The sequence below is a fragment of the Nicotiana tomentosiformis genome, chromosome 6 (assembly GCF_000390325.3).
Source record: "Nicotiana tomentosiformis chromosome 6, ASM39032v3, whole genome shotgun sequence".
Lineage (NCBI taxonomy): Eukaryota > Viridiplantae > Streptophyta > Magnoliopsida > Solanales > Solanaceae > Nicotiana > Nicotiana tomentosiformis.
Window position 1 is genome coordinate 52,639,675 of NC_090817.1, and position 6,361 is coordinate 52,646,035.

Consider the following 6,361-nt stretch of genomic DNA (forward strand, 5'->3'; position numbering starts at 1 on the left):
ATTATTGTCTCAAGTTACTCGTTAAGCAGTCAAGATCTGAATCTATTGTTTTGATTTGCTTTTAAGTAAAGGCGTTTGATTTCTTCAATAAATCATGACGTTGTTGCTTTGATCTTGTCAAGGCTATAGAACTTGCGTTCTTGGAATTCTTTCCTTGAATTTTTCCATATCCTTTATTTTCTGCCCTTTAGTTCTAGTTGTTCAATTCCTTATTGTTATTGCTTCCGCATTTACTTTTCAAATTCTTACTCTAGTTTGGATTCCCGACCTTGTCGTTATCAAGTGGTATCAGAGCGGTTCTATCAAGGTTTCGTTCTTGATAATTCTGGGGATTTCTTGAATAATAAGAGCAAAAAAAAAAAAAGTTAAAAAGAAAAACAAAAAAAAAATGAAAATCAATTTTTTTAAAAGAATTGCTTGCTTTCCAGGAACTTTCTTCTGTATTTAATTTGTTTCCAAAAACTATCAAAGGAAACAAGAAGAGGGGATCCCAGATTTCAAAGATAAGGCAAAAATTTAATTTTTCTTACTCTTTCTAATCTAAATATATAATCATTTCTTTTTTGTTCGTGTCTTGTTTCAACCGAGCCTAATAGTTTTAGGATTTGGTTATTCTTTCATTTGTTCCCCAAAAATCTATATTTTACTACTAAGAACTTTTATATGAGTTGGGTTTAACCATAAATCTACAAAGTATTTTGTTCAAAGGTTATTTCGAGAGGAAAAAAGGCAAGAGAGGTGAGAGCATTATAGGGAAAAAGCCAAATTTGAGAGATACATATTTCCCTTAATCTATGTCAAGATGTCTCAAACAGGTAGTTACAGTGGAAGGAGGAAAGCTATGACTCAACAACTTGAAAAGTCGAACTTACAGTATACCGAATGGAAGGAAGACAATGGTAAAGTTATTTTTCAAACAAGAGCTAAAGTGATGTCTGCAATTTATGCCCTTAGAATTGACAAAGCATTTGGCTATAACTTAATTAGCACTTATATAGTTGAGAAATTTAACTTGCCTTGTGTTGAGCATATTGAACCCTACATGTTGAAAGGTGTAAAAGTAGATAAAAGAGTGTTCTTGCCATTCTCTATTGGAAGGTATGAGGATGTGATTTGGTGTGATGTCATTCCGATGAATAGTTTTCATATCTTGTTGGGATGGCCATGGTATGTCTATAGAAGTGCTTCATATAGTATTGAAAAAAATAGATACTCTTTTGAGATTAATGGGAAGAAACTCATTCTTGGGCCTTTGTCTCCCTCACAAATTTGTGAAGATGAAAAGATTGTTAAAGAGAATATGAAAAAATATGAGAGAGAAAAGAATGAGAGGAGTAAGGGAGTGCATGTTGACATTCCAAGAGAGGAAAAAGGAGAGGTTGTATTGAGTGAAAAGAGTGGGATGTCAAGTGAGGTAAACAGTGATATTGAAAGAAAAGAAAATAGAGAAGGTAATGGGATGAACAAAGTTTGTGAGGTAGAGAGAGAAAAGCAAGAGGGATTGAGTGAAAGCAAAGAAAAACTCTTTAGTGAGAGAAAAGAGGCTAAGGGTGAGGAAAACGTTAGTCTTGTGATAAAAGCCAAAGAGAGTGTAAGCAAGAAAAAAGTTTCTTTACTTTCTAACCCATTAACTCTTTCTTGTTTTAGTTCTTGTGATTTTGTGCAACTACGTGTTGAAATACCTTTTGAAAGGGGTGGTGAGGCACAGGAGATGGTAGCAAAAGATCCAATTGGATTCCAACATGAATTTGGCGATATCTATTCTTGTTGGACGGTGGAAGATAAAAGCTTGGTTAAATTCTTTATTATTGAACCTTTTGACTATTTTCATTCTTATTTACAGTGTTATGACATGGAGTTTCCTAAAAGCATTGCTAAGTTGGAGCCATTGCATAAAAGAATACAAGGTGATGATGTTCTATTGGTAAATAAGTCCAAGTATGGTATGTATAATTGGTTTATTTGCATTCATGGCCTTTCTAGAACACCTAAGGTATTTTTGGAGGTAATGAATTATACTCTTATTTCTTATATTGGTGACTTTATAATTTTTGTGGATGATGATATTTTGATGCACATCAAGTCATTAACTGTAAGATCTAAGTTAAAGTGCAAGAGTAATTTGCTTCCTTTTGAAATTATTTATGACATAGATGATTATGTATTCCAACATGGTGGAACGAGGCATGAAATTTATGAGAAGAGGCTTGTGAATGAGTTAAATATTTTTTCTTCTCTTATTCAAGTGGCTAATGAGTTTTCATGTGATAAATTGCTAGAATGTGATTTTTCTTGTGTGATGGGGACTCATTCTTCAAGTCATGTTCAATGTGAGCTTGTAAAAGTATTTGTTACTAGTAAAGATGATATGCATGATTGTTGTAACACTTGTGATCAAATACTCTTTCATGTAGAGGAATCCATGAGATTTTTAATTGTAGATAGTTGGCTATATCATGAAAGTATCTTCTTTGATACATGTGGTAGAGATACTTATATTAAATAGATGTGTGGTCAATCTTTTATATTTTCTTTGTCATGTATACCTATGGACTACCTTACCGACAAGATCGAATTGCAAGTTCCATTGCATGGCGCATCTACGAGAGGTTTTTATTATATTGATCTAGGTAGGCATAAATTTTGTTGGGATGATGATATCCATATGCTTTATTTACACCTATTAGGATTAATTGGGTCACTATCTTATTTTATTCCTACTAGTTTTTCAGATTAGTGGATGCCATTTACAAGGGTGTGTTTTCTTTTTCTTGCAAGGTCGAAATTCGAGGACGAATTTTCTTCAAGAAGAGGGGAATGATAGCATCCTAGGAAGCTCAACTCTATTCAAGGACAAGGATGAAGCTTTGGAATCTCAAAGATGGCCTTTAACAATATGTAAAGCTAAAGAGTTGCAAAATAAGGCCATTAGACTTCAAGTGCAAATAAAGAAGCTTTTAATTGTGGAGGACGAGCTCAAGACCAAAGGAGATAAATTATACAAGTTTTACAATTATTTGGTGGCCCAAATTGAAGTCCAAGAGGAGGAAGATTGAGTCCCGAACTCGGCCCTTGAAATCTAGAAAAAGGGCACCTAGAAGAACCCAAAATGAGCTTAAAAGAGGTCCAAATGGGGGTGTTTGAAATGGAGCCCAATTGGAGTCCAAACCAATGACCCAAACTAGTAGTTTTAAGGCACAAATCTGCCCCAAAGGGATTTGGCCGCCCCTACCTAATTTTGTGACTTTTCTTATATCTTAGCAACCACCCTACCTAATTTTGATGACTTTGTTACCCCTTAGCAGCTCCCTACCTAATTGTAATGACTTTTTATGCATTAGTACTCCTATAAATAAGGATTTCTTCTCATTCATTAGGACTTAATTATTGATTAAGTATATCATACTTTGAGAGTTCTTTTGAACCTTTGTTACTTGTGCTTTGAGATTTATCTTTCAACCTTTACTAGTTTATAGGTCAAGGTAGTAAGATTACTTTTCTATTGTGATATCTTTGATTTCTTTGTGGTATTCTTAGAAGGCGGTTAATACTAGTTATTAATTATTGTCTCAAGTTACTCGTTAAGCGGTCAAGATCCGAATCTATTATTTTGATTTGCTTTTAAGTAAAGGCGTTTGATTTCTTCAATAAATCATGACGTTGTTGCTTTGATCTTGTCAAGGCTATAGAACTTGCGTTCTTGGAATTCTTTCCTTGAATTTTCCCATATCCTTTATTTTCTGCCCTTTAGTTCTAGTTGTTCAATTCCTTATTTTTATTGCTTCCGCATTTACTTTTTAAATTCTTACTCTAGTTTGGATTCCCGACCTTGTCGTTATCAAGTGGTATCAGAGCGGTTCTATCAAGGTTTCGTTCTTGATAATTCTGGGGATTTCTTGAATACTAAGAGCAAATAAAAAAACAAGTTAAAAAGAAAAACAAAAAAAAACGAAAATCAATTTTTTTTTAAAAATTGTTTGCTCTCCAGGAACTTTCTTCTGTATTTAATTTGTTTCCAAAAACTATCAAAGGAAACAAGAAGAGGGGATCCCAGATTTCAAAGATAAGACAAAAATTTAATTTTTCTTACTCTTTCTAATCTAAATATATAATCATTTCCTTTTTATTCGTGTCTTGTTTCAACCGAGCCTAATAGTTCTAGGATTTGGTTCTTCTTTCATTTGTTCCCCAAAAATCTATATTTTACTACTAAGAACTTTTATATGAGTTGGGTTTAACCATAAATCTACAAAGTATTTTGTTCAAAGGTTATTTCGAGAGGAAAAAAGGCAAGAGAGGTGAGAGCATTATAGGGAAAAAGCCAAATTTGAGAGATACATATTTCCCTTAATCTATGTCAAGATGTCTCAAACAGGTAGTTACAGTGGAAGGAGGAAAGCTATGACTCAACAACTTGAAAAGTCGAACTTACAGTATACCGAATGGAAGGAAGACAATGGTAAAGTTATTTTTCAAACAAGAGCTAAAGTGATGTCTGCAATTTATGCCCTTAGAATTGACAAAGCATTTGGCTATAACTTAATTAGCACTTATATAGTTGAAAAATTTAACTTGCCTTGTGTTGAGCATATTGAACCCTACATGTTGAAAGGGGTAAAAGTAGATAAAAGAGTGTTCTTGCCATTCTCTATTGGAAGGTATGAGGATGTGATTTGGTGTGATGTCATTCCGATGAATAGTTTTCATATCTTGCTGGGATGGCCATGGTATGTCTATAGAAGTGCTTCATATAGTATAAAAAAAAATAGATACTCTTTTGAGATTAATGGGAAGAAACTCATTCTTGGGCCTTTGTCTCCTTCACAAATTTGTGAAGATGAAAAGATTGTTAAAGAGAATATGAAAAAATATGAGAGAGAAAAGAATGAGAGGAGTAAGGGAGTGCATGTTGACATTCCAAGAGAGGAAAAAGGAGAGGTTGTATTGAGTGAAAAGAGTGGGATGTCAAGTGAGGTAAAGAGTGATATTGAAAGAAAAGAAAATAGAGAAGGTAATGAGATGAACAAAGTTTGTGAGGTAGAGAGAGAAAAGCAAGAGGGATTGAGTGAAAGCAAAGAAAAACTCTTTAGTGAGAGAAAAGAGGCTAAGGGTGAGGAAAACGTTAGTCTTGTGATAAAAGCCAAAGAGAGTGTAAGCAAGAAAAAAGTTTCTTTACTTCCTAACCCATTAACTCTTTCTTGTTTTAGTTCTTGTGATTTTGTGCAACTACGTGTTGAAATACCTTTTGAAAGGGGTGGTGAGGCACAGGAGATGGTAGCAAAAGATCCAATTGGATTCCAACATGAATTTGGCGATATCTATTCTTGTTGGATGGTGGAAGATAAAAGCTTGGTTAAATTCTTTATTATTGAACCTTTTGACTATTTTCATTCTTATTTACAGTGTTATGACATGGAGTTTCCTAAAAGCATTGCTAAGTTGGAGCCATTGCATAAAATAATACAAGGTGATGATGTTCCATTGGTAAATAAGTCCAAGTATGGTATGTATAATTGGTTTATTTGCATTCTTGGCCTTTCTAGAACACCTAAGGTATTTTTGGAGGTAATGAATTATACTCTTATTTCTTATATTGGTGACTTTATAATTTTTGTGGATGATGATATTTTGATGCACATCAAGTCATTAACTGTAAGATCTAAGTTAAAGTGCAAGAGTAATTTGCTTCCTTTTTAAATTATTTATGACATAGATGATTATGTATTCCAACATGGTGGAAAGAGGCATGAAATTTATGAGAAGAGGCTTGTGAATGAGTTAAATATTTCTTCTTCTCTTATTCAAGTGGCTAATGAGTTTTCATGTGATAAATTGCTAGAATGTGATTTTTCTTGTGTGATGTGGAGTCATTCTTCAAGTCATGTTCAATGTGAGCTTGTAAAAGTATTTGTTACTAGTAAAGATGATATGCATGATTGTTGTAACACTTGTGATCAAATACTCTTTCATGTAGAGGAATCCATGAGATTTTTAATTGTAGATAGTTGGCTATATCATGAAAGTATCTTCTTTGATACATGTGGTAGAGATACTTATATTAAATAGATGTGTGGTCAATCTTTTATAATTTCTTTGTCATGTATACCTATGGACTACCTTACCGACAAGATCGAATTGCAAGTTCCATTGCATGGCGCATCTACGAGAGGTTTTTATTATATTGATCTAGGTAGGCATAAATTTTGTTGGGATGATGATATCCATATGCTTTATTTACACCTATTAGGATTAATTGGGTCACTATCTTATTTTATTCCTACTAGTTTTTCAGATTAGTGGATGCCATTTACAAGGGTGTGTTTTCTTTTTCTTGCAAGGTCGAAATTCGAGGACGAATTTT